We start from the raw sequence: 19606 nt of genomic DNA, 5'->3' as shown, positions 1-19606 counted from the left end.
AGTTCCTCAGTACACACCCTACATCCTCTCTTTTCTTGGTGACTTTGCACATGCTCTCCAGTCTCTCTGGAACATTCTTTTCCCCCTGCTTTTATAGCCAGTTTTTGCTCATTCTTTAGGTCTTAGCTTATATATCACTGCTTCAAAGAGGGCTTCCTTGACCACACTATCAAAATAATTTATAAAATCCATTTATTTAGATTTATTTTTATAATCTTTTTTTCTCCCAGTCTCATATAACTGAGAGGAAGAACAGCTGTTAATTACCATGACAAGGAGCATATTTAAAGTGCTTTGGTCATTGGGTGGAGAGGAACAGTACTTCTTTTGGGATCACCCAGAAAAGTTTTGCAGGAGAGGTTCCCCGCCCCCCACCCCCACACTTCCACTACAGTGGAAAAGATGGCATTCCTTCTTATACGTACACTAGAGGCCCGGTGCACAAATTTGTGCACAGGTGGGGTCCCTCTGGGTGACCTGCAGGGATCGGGCCGAAACCCACAGTCCAATGCCGCCTGCAGCTCCTACTTGCCGCTTCCACTCATCCCGGCCCCACTGTGCTTGCCATGGGCTCGCGCCCAGTCAGTCCCAATTGGGAGAGGCTGCTGCAGCAGCACTCACCAGCCATGAGCCCTGCATCTGGCACCCTCCCAAGGGGAGTGGCCTGTGGGATTGGGCTGAAACCGGCTCTCTGACATCCCCTGACAGGTGCCTGATTGCGAGAGGGCACAGGCCAGGCTGAGGGACCCCACCGGTGCACAATCGGCTAGGGAGGGACCGTGGGAAGGCCCCAGGGCATGTCCAGCCCATCTCGCTCAGTTCCTGACCGACCGGACCCCAGCAGCAAGCTAACCTACCGGTCAGAGTATCTGGCCCCTGGTGGTCAGTGCACGTCATAGTGACTGGTTGACCAGTTGACTGTCTTCCCCCTGGTGGTCAGTGCACGTCATAGCGAGCAGTTGAGCAGCCTTAGCATATCATTCGCATATTACGCTTTGATTGGTTTTTCAGTTGTTCTGTCATTTGGTCTATTTGCCTATTACCCTTTTATTATATAGGATAGTTTATTCAACTGCTGTGAACATTCAGGAAAAAGGGAATAGTTGTCCCATTGAGTCCCACTTCCTCTCCTCTATTAGTTTTGTGCTACTGAGTCTCTTTTGTCACAATTCACTGCCCTCACTATGTTCATTTTTCTCCCCTTCTGCTCATGAACTAGTGACTTAAAAGAAGTTGTGATTAACCACATTTTCCTTGGTAGCTCTGAGCCCTTCATCCTTCTGTTTTTAAAATGATACAGTCTCATGGAAGGAGGGAGTCCAGGAGCTATGATATAGCACCAATTCCACAGATTATATAAATAAAACCAGGAGAAAGACGGTGAGCTGGCCTTTGGAGCCCCCCGCCCATCTCCCTTTAGGCCTAGGCACATAATGGGCATTCACTCTCATTGCTCTGACTCTCAACCATGTGATCTTCTCTCTAGTTCTGAAAAAGTTACCCTATAGTCATCTTTAATAAATGATTTGTGCTCCCACTGAACACTTGAGAAGGTGAGGGCATTAAACTAGTCAAAGGCCACACACAGGCATTTTCAAATACTAAGGAAGAAGGATTGGTGTCCAAACAAGGCTTGTGTGTGGCATAAAGTGCCGCAGGTAGAACAATGGATTCACTATGAAGAAGAATTGCTCAACACTTACGAGCTCAAATCACATTGATGCATTTCCTATCTTTTCCTAGAAGAATCATGTGGTCAGTCCCACACTGGCATTAAACTTGTTCCAGCCAGATGAGTCAGGAGAGATGGGAAACCAACTTATTTGAGTCAACAAATGTTAACTTGGTTCTGGAGGGGATCAGTAGGATCTTAAATTCTCTAAAAGTATGTGCATGGTTATTTACATTTTCCTAAACCTAAATGCATTCATTCATAATAAAGCCATTTTGCTATTTTTCAATTAAGTCTTTTGTTACCAGAATTTTTATACGGGATATCCTGCATGGACCCTCTCAATCATCAAAATCATTATAGCAGGACTAAGTCAGAGCCTACTACAAAATTAGGGTCCCAAAATGTTAGTGACAGAGGGAGAGAGGGAGAGGAGGGGAAGGAAGGAGAGGAGAAAGAGGAGAGGAGAGGAGAGGAGAGGAGAGGAGAGGAGAGGAGAGGAGAGGAGAGGAGAGGAGAGGAGAGGAGAGGAGAGGAGAGGAGAGGAGAGGAGAGGAGAGGAGAGGAGAGGAGAGGAGAGGAGAGATAGGACGGAAGGAAGACAGAGAGAGAAAGTTCATATCAATTGTTTTCTATCTAAACTATTTTTTAAAGTTTCATTTACACTTTTCTTGGAAAAGGTGACGTTGCCCAATTAAGACATGTGCTTATTTTCCTAAACAGCTCATAATTTTCCATCTACAAAAAAAAAAAAAAAAGTCATTTGACTTCAGTAAGCTAAAACTCTCAGGAAACAGAGTGAATGCAAGCTGAAAGTTAACCACAGTTTCAGACCTAATTATTTCCCAATATGTTGTCCATCTAAATGCAGTGACTTTAGTTTGCTGCAGATTTCCCAATCCCAGTTATTCTGCTTACTTTGCTGCCATAAATGCAGCCGCATTTCCCTTCAACCTGTATGTGCAGAATGTGCCTGAAGAAAGGAATTTTATTTTTTTATTGATTTTCTCTTGCTGCCCATTTGTCAAATCTCCCAGCTGTCATTATGCAGCTTTTTTCTCTTCACCTTTGCTTGTGAGATAGAGTAAGTTATAAACCAGCATGATTTCTTACGTTTAATATGGTATATAACTTTATGCATTCGTCTAACGTATATTTCCCACACTTTGAATTTAACACAGGCTCTAAAATCATAGGTATCATTTTGAGCAATTATAATATTTAATCTTTACTGGGTGCTTACTAAGTTTTAGATCTGGCCTAAGTTTTATATCCATGAGCAAATTTAACCTTCACAATGAGATTCTGAAGGAGGAGCTGTTTCTGTATCTATTTTCCAAAGGAGGCCTCACAAGGTTAACCAACTTGCTCCAAGTGCCTCATTAAGGACGTGAGCAAAGCAGCATTTAAACGGAGGCAGCCTGGCCACAAAGCCCTCGCTCTTTAGGGTAATGGTAAATGTATAACTATATAATGTTGGGACTTTTAAGAAAGGCCTTGTCTTCTTTGTACTTGATGCCAGAAAGCAGTGAGTGCCTCTGTAACTTACACAAATCCTAATTCAAAGATTGACCTTTCCTAACAGGTCAGCTAATAAAGCCCCTAACTCACAAGGTTGTAAGTAAATGTCTGCAGGAAGGCATTAAAAAATAATAAATTGTCTTTTTTTTTCTATTACAGTTGCATTCAGTATTATTCTGTATAAATATACAGATGTACAGCATAGTGGCTAGACAATCATGTACTTTACAGAGTGGTCCCCCTGATATTTCAAGTACCCAGTTGGCCCCATACATAATTATTAGGATATTATTGACTATATTCCCTATACTGTACTTCATATCTCTGTGACTATTCTATAACTGCCAACATTTACTTCTTAATCCCTTCACCTTTTTCACCCAGCCCCCAACCCCTCCCTCTATCCACCATCAGTCTGTTCTCAGTATCTATGAGTAAGGCATTTACACCTGCATAGACCAAGGCCACGTCACTACCTCCTACCCTCCATCAGGTTTGTGCTGTTGCTGCCCATTTGTCAAGCTCACTGCTTTCACTATGAAATACTTCCCTTTCCTTTGCTGGCAAACTAAGCGTTCGCTGGGAGGTTGAGATGATTAATATTTTCAATGTATATTAAAAACTTCATTTTTATATTTACTATGATTCATTATTTTGATCCTGGTTCAATTCCCAGTCAGAGCACATACCTGGGTTGTAGGCTCAATTCTCAGTGGGGTACATGCAGAAGGCAGCTGATCAATGATTCTCTCTCATCACTGATGTTTTTCTCTCTCTCTCTCCCCCTTCCTCTCTGAAATCAATAAAAATATAAAAACATAAATAAATCCCCTTTTAATCAAAGTTATTATCCTTCTCTTAAAGAGATTAGCTATATTATCTGATCCTATGTCAGTGATGGCGAACCTATGACACGCGTGTCAGCACTGACACGTGTAGCCATTACTGATGACACGCGGCCGCTGAGGCGGCCGCATGCCGAGGATGAAACATTTGCGAAATAATGTTTTTTCCTCAAAGTGACACACTACCCAAGTTATGCTCAGTTTTTTGGCGAAGTTTGACACACCATGCTCAAAAGGTTGCCCATCACTGTCCTATGTCATCTTTATTTCCTTTCTCCTCTCTCTAAGCTTCTTTCTTTTCCCATCTCATTCTTCCTTTTTTATTCTCTTTTCCCTTACATATTTATGTAAGAACTAGAGGCCTGGTGCACGAAATTCATGCATGGGTGGAGTACCTAGGCCTGGCCGGCCATCAGGGCTGATCAGGTTCCCCACCTCCCCACCTCCTCCTTCCCTTGCTGCCCACACACTGCCACCACACAGTTCCCCACCTCCCCGCCTCCTCCATCCTCCTTCCCTCACCACCCGCATCCACCTCCACCCACCTCCAGTTCCCTATCCCAGCCCAGGGCCTGGTCCAGATCAGGCAATCAGGACCTGCCAGCCAGGGGGAGGAGCCAACTGCCACCAAGGTGGGTGGGCAGTGGGCCAATTGGGGCCTGCCAGCGGCGGGGAGCTATAGAGGGTGGGACTCTGGAGGTTGGCCAATGGCCCCAAGGAGGGAGCCTGCCCTCGGCCCCCCTGGGAAAGGAGCCATGTTCACCACCACCCACCCTGGTTCCCCATCCCAGCCCCGGGGCCCAGCCCCGATCAGGAGATCGGGGCCTGCTGTCCAGGGAGAGGGACCGGGATGTTGGCCGGCAGGCTCCATTGGCAATCGGGGCCTACAGGCTGGGGGCAGCTCCTGCATTGAGTGTCTGCCCCCTGGTAGTCAGTGTGCATCATAGCGACTAGTTGTTCTGGTCCTTCCAGTTGTTCTGTTGTAATGGTCACTTAGGCTTTTATGTATTAGACTAGAGGCCCAGTGCACGAATTCGTGCATGGGTGGGCTCCAGCTGGCCTTGCCCCAATCAGGGCTGGGCCTGTCAGGAGGAGGAGATGGCAGGAGGTTGGCCAGCCAGCGTGCCCCGATTGGGGCTCGATCAGGGCCGGGCCGGCTGGGGGAAGGGGCCGCAGGTGATTGGCTGGGGGGCTCTGCCCCCGATTGGGGTTGGGGGGCCAATTGGGGGCAGGGCCGGCCATGAGGAGGGGCTGTGGGAGGTGGGCCAGCCTGCCCCACCCCCAAATGGGGTGAGGGTGCTGATCGGAGGCCAGCAGCCTGGGGGAGGGGCCATGGGTGGTTGACTGGCCGACCCTGCCCCTGATGGGATGGGGGGGCCGATCTGGGGTGGGGCTGGGTGGGGGGAGGGGCTGCAGGAGGTTGGCTGCCCAGCCCCACCCCCTATTGGGGTGGGGGTGTGCGATCAGGGGCAGGCAGCCGGGGGGAGGGGCTGCAGGCCTAACATGGTGGGGTGGGCTGATCAGGGGCAGGGCTGGCTGGGGGGATGAAGAGAGGGGGCATTTGGCAGGTGGCCCTGCTCTTGATCAAGGTGGGAGAGTCTGATCAGGGGCAGGAAGGCAGGGGGGAGGGGCCGCAAGGTTGGCTGGCCGGCCACACCCCCTGATGGGCAGTTCACCGGCCACAGTGGGCATCATAGCAACTGGTCATTATGGTCGTTATGGCCATTAGGGTCACTGGCTTTTTATATATACAGATTATTGTTCTAAAAATGATAGCACCTCGTCTTCATTAGAAAAAAGGAAATTGTCTGAGTTCACTGAGAAAATAAAGGAAATCTTGATTTGGGGCTAAGTGCAGGTTCATGTCAAACGTTCTTGGGAATCATCTGCTCTGGAAGACCCTGAGCAGTCTCTGATCCTTGAAACAGAGTGTGTGTGCTAAAGGAAATGTTGTTCATTGGTTTATTGGAAATTCCCTGAAGACTAGGTCAATGAGAGAAAAATATGGATCCTCGGTTTCCTGATATTTTCCTTAAAAAATCCTATGTTCTCTGTATTGAGCAAAGTCTATCCAGAAAACTAGAAACCTTCAAGTACATATAACAGCAAGAATTTAACACAGGGAACTGACAACATAGGAGGTGAGAGATCTGAAAAGCTAGAAAGGCACCGTGAATCAACAACATCAGTTAGACACTGCCCTCTGTAAATCAGAGGAGGGAAAGGGAATGGCACTAGAGATCAGAGCCTGAGGTCTGCAAGCGAGAGCTGGGGTCATGAAGAAGGCACAGGCACTGTCAGAGATGCAGCCCACGCAGAGAGAGAGGAGAAATACTTAGCTGGCTTACCGTTCTTCCTGCCCGCCTATCTCCTGTAAGGGCCATTCATTAACTGAAACTAGCCAAAAGGGAGATGAAATGGGGTCTTGGGAATGCAGCCTACAGGGCCATTCCCTCCAATCCAGAGCCGAGCAAGGAGAATGGGATCTGACAGGGATCAGGCCCTGGATGGTACACTCCCTTTGTCTCTTCCACTTTTCTGTGGCTACACATAATCATCTTTTCCCCACCAGAGAGCTGTTTATTACTACACTAGAGGCCCGGTGCACAAAAATTCATGCACTGGGGGGCAGTCCCTCAGCCCGGCCTGCCCCCTCTCACAGTCTGGGAGGCCTCAGGGGATGTCCCACTGCAGTCTGGCCTCCCTCTGCAGGAGGCGACCGGGCCCATCAGGGGAAGGCACCACCCCCAACACCCCCACCGCTGCTGCTGCCTCTGGCCTCCCTCTGAAGGAGCAGCCACCACGGCTGCTGGCCCTCACAGCCGCTGCAGCTTTGTCCGGAAGGACATCTGGTCTATCTGGTCTAATTAGCATATTACCCTTTTATTAGGATAGATGCCACTAAGTCAGCTCCAACTCCTGATGACTTAATGAACAAATGATGTTGCAATGACCTGTCAACAGTCCTGCTCATGTTTATGGCTTCTTGTATGGAGTCAATCCATCTCACATTTGGTCTTCCTCTTTTTACCGCCTCCTATTTTTCTCAGCATTATTGTCTTTTGCAAAGAATCCTGCCTTCTCACAATGTGCCTGAAGTAGGACAACTTCAGTTCTGTCATCTTTGCCTCTAGGGATGTTTCAGGCTTAATTTGCCCTAGGATCCACTCGTTCATCTTTCTGGTGGTCGAGGCTATCCATAGAGCTCTCTTCCAATGCTGTATTTCAAATGAGTGAATCTTAAAATAGGGAACTTTAAAACTCATGCAGTAACTGGTCTTGGGAATTCAGCCTAGGGCCATTCCCTCCAATCCAGGGCTGAGCAAGGAGAATGGGAAGACTGGATCCAATTATGTTATACTAGAGGCCTGGTGCACAAAATTCTTACATGGAGGGGGGGGGTCCCTCACCCTGGCCTGCACCCTCTCCTATCCGGTACCCCTTAGGGGATGTCCAACTGCCGGTTTAGGCCCAATCCCACAGCAATCCAGAACCACTGGCTCCTAACCACTCGCCTGCCTGCCTGCCTGATCTCCCTTAACTGCCTCTGCCTGCCTGCCTGACCGCCCCTAACTGCCCTCTCCTGCCAGCCTGATCGCCCCTAACCACCTCTGCCCCCGCCACTGTGGCTTTGTCCAAAAGGACGTCCGGAAGATATCCGGTCTAATTAGCATATTACCCTTTTATTGGTATAGATCACCAGGATAAGCTTCAAGGAATAATGCGTTTAAAACTGCAAAAACCAAATCTGTTAAATCAATGTACAAAGGACCTTGACACAAAGCTTTATCTCTGGGACATTTATTGAAATTTAGTTCCACACTATTTCCTTATTGAGTTTTGCTTTTCTATTTTTCTAGAATATAGTCATAAAGTCAAATTTGGCAAACTTATACTGGTTAATCATATTCTGCAAAATTATATTACTTCTTTATATTTCCACAGAGATATTTCAATGACTATTTCAGAAGAAGAAAAAAGAAACTGATGAACAAAAATAGAGCCAGAGGGAAAAAAGATTCTAGAATATAATAGAAGTAATCCTGTTATTTGCAGATTTTTAATATTTCCTACAACTTTTGTGATATACTATTTAAGTACAGTTTTGGTAATATTATTATACTTAAAATTATTTTATTCTTGAAATATTAATGTTTATTGCATGTAATATTATTATATGTAAGATCATTTTTCTTGAATAATTGGTGTTTATTGCATGTAACATTATCATATTTAAAATCATTTTTCTTGAGATATTAATGTTTATTGCATGTAACATTATTACATTTAAGATCATTTTTCTTGAAATATTAAGGTTTACTTCATGTAACATTTTATTTAAAGTCGTTTTTCATGAAATAATAAAAAACTGAAAAAAAAAGAAAAGGTAATGACGACTCATAAAATAATTCATTATTCAAACTCTAAAACTAATTTTTTAATTTTCAATTTTCAAAAATATTCTTGTTTTAAGCATCCATTATAGATTATAATGTTTAATACCACCCAAAAGCCACTAAAGTTTGAGAGCTAATAAGAGATATTTACAACAATTTAATCTGTTTTTACCAGATTTTATACATCTTACCATTAGTCACCCCCCTCAAAAAAAATAAAATAAAAATCCTATAGCAAGTACCAGCAAAAAGACTCCATTTTTGAAGGTGAAATTGGAAGCTTATTTGATTTTGTATCTGCCTCACACTGCACAGGCATTCATCAGTATTAGTGGAATGAGAAGAATGAAGATCCTGAGGTATTATAGATGCAAATTAAATAGGGACGGATCCTTTTAAAATTTAATTTTATTATGTAATCCTTCTGCTCACAAACATACACCATGCACTGGTGTGTGTTTTTTATTGCCATAGTATAGCATTCCAGATAGAATACAAAGTATCTAGTTAAATGTATTTTAGATAACCAAACGGACAATTTTTTAGTATAAGAATGTCCCAAATATTCAATGTATAAAAAGATTTGCATATGTAAGACATACTTATACTAAAACATTATTCATCAATGTGAGAGAGATAATTGACTGGTTGCCTTCTGCACTTTCCCTGACTGGGGCCAGGGATCGAACCTGCAACCAGGATATGTTCCCTTAACCGGGAATCGAACCCGAGACCCTTCAGTCCTCGGGCTGATGCTCTAACTACTGAGCTAAACTGACCAGAGGTATTTCATGAATTTTTGTTTGAAAAAAACCTGCACATCATTTGTGTGAAGAAAAGATGTGTTCACACGTACCTAGCAAAGTCGGATAAAAGTTTAACTGATTTTATTTCCTGGTCCTAGTCCTCCTGCTCACTTAGTTAAAACCCAGGATAAAAGATAGGACCACAAGATATAATATCTTTTTCCCAATTTTACAAAAATATTATGAAAGTAAACTATGTTTTATGAAAATAAACTTCCTATGTGTAGTATTCCTACCCTTCTTCTTAAAAAGGAAAAATAAAGTGTTTTTCATTAATTACCAGTCAAAAATTATGATATTTAAATGAAAGTATATCTTCTTTATCCTTTTAAATTCAGAATACTATCATCTCTAAGATACAAACTGGATTCCTAAGACATCAAGCTTGCTGAAGCAAGATGTATGTTTGAAACCTTACTAGAGGTTAAGACACCACAACGTTACTTGTGTCTGAACCAATTCCACAGAAACAAAAATAAAGGAAAACCCTGTCTGAGAGGCTTTGGCATTGTCTAAAAGCAGGAAAAGACCACTTTCCTGATCCAGCCTCCACTTCCTCCCCAGACAAGTGGGTGTACCAGCCCTGCTGATATGCCACGCATGACCTCCTTTCCTGCTTTCACTGAGACCTCTGGCTAACCCCCTGGCCAAGCTATGAGCCACAAACCAAAGACCACCACGGGCTGGGGAATATCAACGAAATATACAGGAAAGGGTCAAAACACCAGCTCCCAACCATAAACCGTTTCCAACCTAACCTACTGCTTCCTCTAATTATGGTCATCTCCATATTAGGAACCATGGTGGAGTATTTTAAAATCAAGTTTCCTAGAATATACCACCCACACAATATTTGATCTGGTAAAGGCAACCTAGACTATAATTAATCCGTAAACACATTCCTACAAGGAGACAGAAGTCATCCAAGACCTTCAAAGAACATGGCTTTAGGTTCTCAATACAAGGGTGGGCTAAAAGGTAGGTTTACAGTTGTTTGTATGTAAAATAATACAATAATTAATAAATAATAATAATACAAGAATAAACTCTGTGTTTTGTATACTCATAGCTGTAAACCTACTTTTGCCCACTCCTGTATAACTAGATGGGTTGGTTTTAACTTCATCTCTACCTGCCCCTTAGTGTACAGGCCAAAAAGTAGAAGGTGCTCTAAAAGACAGGTGGCTCGCTTAATGAGAAAAAGTGAATGATGCTACATGAATGATCAGAAGTTCCAAGATGGGGGCTTATTCTTTATTGAGAGATAGCTATAGTCTCTCTCTTCTCAGAGGCATGCTAACTTAACAATATTTAATGTACTTTGTGGTATAGTCAAGATAAAGTCAGGTTCCCTGATTTCCTACATTGAACACTAACTATCTACTAAAACATGTACCAAAGCTAATTCTCTTCTGGTAAAAGTGATAAAAACAAGAACAGAGGACCAAGAGAAAACTGCTACCCCAATCACTTACAATATCTACTGATACTCCTTTTGGACTAAAATATTATACACCATCTCCTTTGGAATTAAGTGAGTCACATACTTATTGTATAAAATGATCAACTTCAATTTGAACATAATAGTTATTTCACATGGACTAATTCAGGGTTTTAGGAATGAGGAAGCAAAAATAAATAGAAAATTCTCAATATAGATAGAAATTCTAATGTAGAAATTATATATATAAAGTTATAGAACCACAATGTAAATCCAGTCTCATAAATCTAGTGATCTGGAACATAGATGCTAATAATCAGAAATTATGGAGTTAGCATTATTATGTGTAAGGAGTTGCATTAAGGTAACACCTGCTCATAACAGATATCAGGAACTTAAAGTAATAGAGCACATTTCTAGTTTACATAATATCCAATATCAGAGCTACTGGTCAGCAGACAGTTCGAGCTATCTCCTCCTTGGGTCTCTGCCCTCCAAAAATATGTCCCAGTCTTCTCTATTCAGCCAAAAGGTAAGGAAAAAGAATGTAAAGGAGGCACACTTGGGTTTTAAGCAGTTCAGCCTAGAAATGAAACAAACCTTACTTTAGTTCACATTCTATTGGCAAGAACTAGTCACAGGGTCACACACAGATGCAAGGGAGGCTGGGAAATGTAGTTGTAGCTGGGAAGCCACTTCCCAACAACTACTCTAAAGAAGATGAGTCTTTGGTGTACAGCAGCAATACCTGCCACAATAATTATGATTGGTGCCATAAGAAATCCAAATGTAGTAAGACATAAGGTTAACTAGAAAATACACTTTTGTCTAGATATATGGTACTTGTTAAAATAGGATAAGCAATTCACTTGAAGTTTAGCTAATTAAGACAATGTATACTTTAGGTCATTATATATATCAAGTATGAAGCTAGTGATATTAACCCACAATCAGTAATGATGCATTTTGAATTGGTGATTCATAGTAGTGTGAGATTAGTAGAGATGTATTATCATTTTCTGACACTGTATAGCTCATAACGATAGCATGACATTAGCTGGGTGGCATATGTGGAAAAATAAAGCTTTGTATTTTTATTAGCTTTATGTGGAAAAATAAAGCTTTATATTTTTATTAGCTTTGAACCTGTTAAAAAATTATTCACTCTCTTTACAGGCTTTCCTATCAATATTATTATAACTGATAGCTTTTGTTTCTGATTACTTGTGGTTTGTTTTTTTTCAACCAAGTTTGGTCAAAGTTGGATGCTTTTAATTCACACCTTAGAAGTTAGTCTCATTAGCTCCTCTTCTGTATTGCATTACAGCACCTTCTTGGAAGCTTTTCATACTAAGATGGAGAGAACTAGCCATTCCCTCCAGTGGGCCTCTACTAACCCTGTAAATATATACTCAAAAGTTTTTGCAAGGAGTGAATTAAATCATGTATATAGAAGTGACTGCACAGTAAATGGTTTCTATTATACGTAATTACCTAAAACATTGAGATGATAATACTGAATTCATATAGTTGTTAGGAAAAGTAGGCATAATGCATATCTTAAATCTAGCAGATGTTCCATGTAAACAAACAGCTAACCATTTTTATTGTTATTATTTTTAATATATCTCCTTTTAACAAGCAAAGGCAGAAGTTCTGGATTTCTTCTCTGCTACCACAGAAAAGGCATATGCCAAAGGCATGAAAATTACAAGAAATTATTTCTTAAGGCGGAAAAAAATAGCAGAAACTTGTTTTGCATAAAATGGGTGAAAATAAGACAATCTGGTCATAAACTTTGATTCTAAATAATTATTGAACAATTTCATCACATAGAAAGTAAAATTAATAGGTTATCTAGACCAGTCATATTTACAGGTGCTTGGAAATGAAGAGGATGCAAGAGCAAGAATGAAAAACCTAAAAACATCTCCACATTATAAAGAAGCCTGATATTCCTGATCTGTTTGGCAATGAAATTGTCTCCTAAAACCACAGGCAACCTTTGCCAGGAAAGAAACAAGCCAACCTTTTCTGTAGTCACTTTCTCCTTAATTTCCCACTCTTGCTATAACTGAATCTGAAAGAAATTATACTGAGAAAAACTCTAGAAAATCCATATTTGGGGAAGTAGTGATAAAAAATTCTCAGAACATCAAAGATTGACTTATTAGAGTCACATGATATAAGTGACTTCCCTCCTATCCTATATAATAAAAGCTTAATATGCTAAGTGTCCAGTTGTCTGGTCAGCCATTCAATCAATCAATCAAAGGGTAATATGCTAATGATATGCTAAGGCCACTCAACCCCTCACTATGACATGCACTGACCACCAGGGGGCAGATGCTCTGACCCGTAGGTTAGCTTGCTGCTGGGATCCGGCTGATTGGGACTGAGCAAGATGGGCCGGACTCACCCTGGAGCCCTCCTGCAGTCACTCCCAGGCTGGCCAACCTCCCGTGTCCCTCCCTGGCCCCAATTGTGCACTGGTGGGGTCTTCGGCCTGGCCTGTGCCCTCTCACAATCTGGGCTGAGCCCCCCCCCCCCCCCCCCGCCAAGTGCACAAATTTTGTGCACTAGGCCTCTAGTCTTTTAATAAAAGGGTTTTATTTTTACTAATACTATTATAATAATGTTCATTTTTATTTGATTTAAAATATAGCCAAAACCACATGACCATTTACTTAAAAATATCTTAAGGACTCAACTTTTGCCCTAGCCAGTTTGGCTCAGTGGATAGAGCATCGGCCTGCTGACTGAAAGGTCCCAGGTTCAATTCCGGTCAAGGGCACATGCCCAGGTTGTGGGCTCGATCCCCAGTAGGGGGTGTGCAGGAGGCAATTGATCAAGATTCTCTCATCATTAATGTTTCTATCTCTCTCTCCCTCACCTTTCCTCTCTGAAATCAATAAAAATATATATTTTTTAAAAGACTCAACTTTTACTTGACTGCTGATCTACTAGAGAGTCTGTGTCAAAATCTATATTTCTGGGTTTTAATCTGAATTTCTCAATGCTATCTGTATTTCTGAAACCTGTTTGCTCTTCCTGTTGCAATATAAACATTTTATTCCTTGTGGATTTTTTTTAAATCAGAGAACTTTAGAGTTGAAACTGATGTTAAAAATAACCTAGATTAACTCTATCAAGAAACCTGAGAAACCAGGCAAGTTAAAGGGCTTGCCAGAATGCCACAGTAAGAGGAGAAGATCCTGGCTCTTCAGATTCAGCAATGGTGTTTTTTATTTTATTCATTTAGTTTTTTTGTAGTCCTCACTGGAGGATATTTTTCCATTGATTTTATAAAAAGTGGAAGAGAGGGATAGAACCTGCAACTTAGGTATGTGCCCTTGATCAGGAATTGAACCCAAGACGCTTTAGTTAGGCCAGCGCTCTAACCACTTAGTGACACCGGCCAGGGCATCGATAGTTATTTTTTAAATGTGTATATAAATTGTTCAGAGGATCCAGCAGTTGCTCCTGCTCCCTGAGCCAATACAGCCAGTACATCCACTGGGCATACATTCAGGACCCCAGTACATTCCTGAAACCACAGATAGTCCTGAACCCAAAATACCACATGATCTCACTCATTTATGGATAATAAAGAAAATTATAAACTGTTGAACATAAAGATAGATACAGAGACAGTAAAGCATCAAATAGACTGTCAAATTACAGCGGGAAAGTTAGGGAGAGGTGGGGGAGATAAGAGATTAACCGAAGGACTTGTATGCATGCATATAAGCATAACCAATGGACACAAAACTCCGGGGGGTGAGGACATGTATGGGAGTGGAGTGGGGGAAGGGGGCAATGGTAAGATATGTACACATATAATACCTTAATTAAAAAATGAAAAAAAAGATTAACATCTAATAATAAAATAGAACAATTATAAAAACACCTATATCATAAAAGGCCTGTGGTCATGATGCTGTAACGGCAGAACAACCAAACAACCTGTCACCAGGAGGTGCTGGAGCACCTCTGGGGCCCTCCCCCACCCCCATCCCCACCCTCACCCCGAGGCGCCAGCAGCATCAGCAGAGTGTTGTGGGGAGCCAGCAGCATCTGCGGAGCATTGTGGGGCACCGGCAGTGTCCATGGAGCGTCATGGGGCACCAGCAGCATCCGCGGAATATGTGAGGTGTCTCGGGGCGGGGTGCTGGCAGCGTCCACAGAGTGTGTGAGGCATCACGGGGTGGCAGACTCGGCCCTGATGGCAGGCTAGGCCTAGGGGACCCTACATGCGCACAATTTAATCATGCGCTGGGCCTCTAGTATTATAATAAAAGTCTGTAAACGTGGTTTCTCTCTCAAAATATCTCAATGTACTGTATGCACCCTTTCACGTGAAGGAATCACTTTAAGGCTTCTCTTTGGCACATCCAAATTGCCAGTATCATTACTCTGGCTTTCAGGATATTATTAGGGACATAAAGGTTTCGAGAACACAAGCACAATAGGTCAACAGTGGCTCGGATAACCCCGGTGGCTACTAAGTGACTTAAAGGTAAAGAGGGTACACAGTGGGGAGACGTTGGACAAAGGGGTGAGTCACGTCCTGGGTGGGATGGGGTGGGACTTGCGAGATTTCATCATGCTACTCAGAATGGCGCACATTTTTATACTTACAATTTATTTGTTTTGGAATTTGCCCTTACCATGTTTGGACTGTGGTGGACCGTGGGTAACTGAAACTGCAAAAAGTGAAACTGCAGGTAAGGGGACAATGTAAATGCAGGTGTTACCTGTAGCACCACAGGATCAAGCATTATTAAAGTACTGCTCCTTCACTCACTTGTTCCCCAATATTTACTGAATGCCCAGTAGGAAAGTGTGGATGCAAAGCAGGGAGTTTACTTATTAGTGTTAGGAGACAAGCATGTACAGGCAATAAAGTACCATAATTGCTGTGCTAGATTATGGGCAGGGTACTTAGGAGCACAAATGTGGGAGTGGTTATTTCTATTTAGGTATTTGTTGTTGTTTATTTAAATACTAGAGGCCCGTTGCACGAAGAGATTTGTGCAATAGGCCTTCCTTCCCTTGGCTTCCAGCACCGGTTTTCCTCCCGCACCTGGGACCCAGGCCTTTGCTTCAGCTGGAGTTTGCCTTCTTCGTCTTCGCTGCAGACTCTGGAGTCTGCAGTCTTCGTCTTCACTGTGGCCAGAGTGCCGCTCCTGTAGATACCTTCGCCCCCCACCCTCCCTCTCATAGCAGGCGTCCTGCCCCGCCCAGGCACTCTGCACCTGGAGCAGCTGGGCAGCTGCCACCTTTCTCCTTCTAATTTGCATATTCCCTCCTGATTGGCTGGTGGACATAGTGGAGTGATGGTTAATTTGCATGTTTCTCTTTAATTAATGTAGATATTTTTATGATTTCAGAGAGGAAGGGAGAGGGAGAGGGAGAGAGAGAGATAGAAACATCAATGATGAGAGAGAACCATTGATCGGCTGCCTCCTGCATGCCCCTCACTGGGGATCAAGCCCGCAACCCAGGCACATGATGGACCAGAATCAAACCCGGGACTGTGTGCACGCATGCTCTATCCACTGAGCCAAACCAGCCAGGGCTCTATTTAGGTTTTTAAAAATAGGTGTAATAGGGGATGCCTTGATGCTTGATGTGAACTAAGTCTGAAAAGGTGTAAAAATAGTTCACAGGCAGGTGTGGATGGGGCTGGAGGGATATTTTAGACATGGAGGCCTGCAATGTGAGCAAAGGTGTGGAGAACTGAAATTTCCTGGCATCTCGGGGAGCTCCCAGTAGCTAGGTGCTTGTTTCATGAAGTACAAAGAGGGGAGTTGGTGAAAGATAAGGCTGGCCAGACGAAGGATGCCAGTCCTCATATTCTGTAAAAAAACAGCTTTCACCTTGACGCACAGGAATATTGCCTGAAGCTCTCAGATGTAATCCATTCTGCCTGATAGCAACTTCTAATAGGACCTAGAGGAGAAGTTTAATTTGGGGCTTTATAAAAGCAACAGAAAATAATCATCAAGAATGACACAACTTAATAAGAAATATAAATTTTATTATAGAGCTAAATTTTTTCATTACTGCATAAATAATTGTTGGCACATAAACTGCTAACTTACACTGCATTGAAGAATTCAAACATTAAAGAATTCAAGCTTTAATTACTAATTATTTTAAATAGTATTTTTTAAAACGTAAGTGTTTTACCATGGAATAGGGGCATTAACATGAGGTATCCCTTAATAGGAATTGGCAAAAACAATAACCCTTAGCCAAGTGTGGCTAGAAAATATGATTTAGCTACTTGTTTTCTTTTTTTAATTTTTACAAGTGTTCATTTGAGCCAAACTGAAGACCTATGCTGAGGAGGAATATCTCAAATGCTGCTTCTTCTGTTGTCAAGTTTTTGTCTTCTTTCTTCTGTTCTGCACTAAAATGGTCACTTTTTCATACAACTTTATAAGTGATTCTCTACAAAAACCACTCAACATCAGATTTTTAAAAAAATCTTCATTGTTGAAAGTATTACATATGTCCCCTTTTCCCCCCATTGACCTCTTCTAGCCCGCTCCTAACCCCTCCCCAGGCCTTCACCACCCTATTGTCTGTGTCCATGGGTTATGCATATATGCACACAAGGTCTTTGGTTGATCTCTTCCCACCACCCACTCACCCCCACCTTCCCTCTGAGATTCGACAGTCTGTTCCATGCTTCTATGTCTCTGAATCTATTTCAACCTCAGATTTTAAAGATAAATTCTCATAAACTGATTTCAAAGAGTGCTTTTCTCCCTTCAAATACATTCTTCAAAATGCCTGTCACTGGTTGATTAGTGTGGCAAATGTGTTTTCCACGCTAAAGGGGCCCGCAGCTGATAGGCTTTCTATGTGTACCAACATCTCTGCAGCTTTCCACCTCCTTTCGTTGACTCCTCTCTGATTTCAGGCTCCTGGATTGTTGCCCATGTTGCTGCATAGAGAGGTCTATGCTACTGTGATTGACTTGGGATGGGAAAAGAGCTTTCCTGTTTGAGTACAATCCCAAAATACCCTTCAACTCCAGTGTAGACACCAGGTCTATCTAATCTCACCTCTTAACCTCATTGGCTATACAAGTTCCAAATTTCTTAGTTAATTGCCATGAATAAATGGGTTCCATGAGGGTAAGAATGATGTTATTTTAAGAAATAAAAAATTGTTTACATCTCCTCTAGGGAATCTATCATTTAAAAAGTGCTAATGTCCTCAGAGTTAGTGATAATACTTTAAAAAAGAAACACTGCTGTGTTCTTGAGTACTTAGGTATCAACAAGTAATTTAGGGATTCAAGCATGGTGCCCATGCATTGTACTGATAAGCAAGAACTATATGCTCAGAATTCATTGTTATAGCTAGAGAATGAAATGGCTAATCATTAAGAATTTTCCTGGCTGGCATGGCTCAGTGGTTGAGCATTGACCTGTGAACCAGGAGGTCACGGTTTGATTGTGAGTCAGAGCACATGCCCGGGTTGTGAGCTCAATCCTCAGTAAGGGTCGTGCAGAAGGCAGCTGATCAATGATTCTCTCTCATCATTAATGTTTCAATCTCTCTCTCCCTCTCTCTTCCTCTCTGAAATCAATAAAAATATTTTTAAAACAATTTATTGAATACTTATTTAATCTATAACAATTCTATGGGTCTAAAACAAAAATGTTTGTTTGTTTTAAGTGAAACTAATGTGTGCTGAAAGTAAGACCACTTTTCAGGAGCTGAATTTTGTTGACCAAGTTATTGAGCAATTAAATAAAAAGTTTTCTGATGGTTCTTTTTTATATTTTTAAAATGTTCTAACGTCATGTCTAAACTTAAAAATAGCACCCTCTTATCTTCCACCCTTGCTCCCCTCCCTCTAATAAATAATGCCCCTCTTCCCCAAGCTGCAAATGATGAACACTGTGGGAGGCTGCTAATTGTCGGTGATAGGTTGGTGATGGTATCAGGAGATCATCTTTCTCTGAACCTTAATTCAGGGGGAAAAATAATTACTCACAGAGATGAAAGATTTGAAATAGTTGATTATACATCACCAAGTAAAATGTAATTGTAAATATCCAAATAAACTAGAAGTCAGTAAGAAAGCCTTCCAAAACAGTGGCATCTGGGCACTTAAATTTTCCTAAGATGTAGGAATTTTCATGCAATTCAAGAAAAAATGTAATGTTCTTAAATGTTTTCATAAGACCTCGTATAGTGTCTATATTTTATTATCACAAGCCACTCTTTATTCCACTTTACAACTACTTTTTTCTTACCACATACTAGATCTGCAGGAAATTTGATCATTTTGACCTTTGGATTTTAACAATCAAGCGTCAGCCTAATCAAGAAAGGAAATAGTGTGGAAATGTTACAGATCAAGCCTCTCTGGTTCAAATCATTTAAAATGTTAATTCTGACAGTTGGAAAATCTTACTCAGAAAAAAGTGTGTCAGCAGCATGTATGATTACAAAACCTAAGAAGCCCGAGCCTCTTCCAAAGTCAGAATGACACACTACCCATTTCATACTTTACAGAACTGCCTCTATTGTAAATCGCTTTATCTTCTCATCTCTGAAGCTTGCCAGACACATTCTTTAACCATGAATTCACATTTCTTTACTCTGAAGGACACCTCGGGATCTGTAACCTTTGGAGTGAGTGTGGGAAGTGGGGAAGGAGACAATAGCGTCCACCTGGGGTTGCGGAATGAAGGCAGCCACAGAGCAGAACAAGAATGCTTTGGTTCTCTTGGTCTCTGCGTTCCCTGTTTCTGTTGGGAAATATTTACTCACCTGAAATTCCAAGAAATGAAAGGCCCCTTAGCTGCTTTAGAGTTCTGTCATTAAATACATGACTGTTCTATCCTGCCAGTGAAAACTAACAGAGCCAGATTGGGGTCTGAAGTCCTTTTCAG

This window comes from Cnephaeus nilssonii, assembly GCF_951640355.1.
Source record: "Cnephaeus nilssonii genome assembly, chromosome: 1".
Lineage (NCBI taxonomy): Eukaryota > Metazoa > Chordata > Mammalia > Chiroptera > Vespertilionidae > Cnephaeus > Cnephaeus nilssonii.
Note: the sequence above shows the minus strand (reverse complement) of the source record.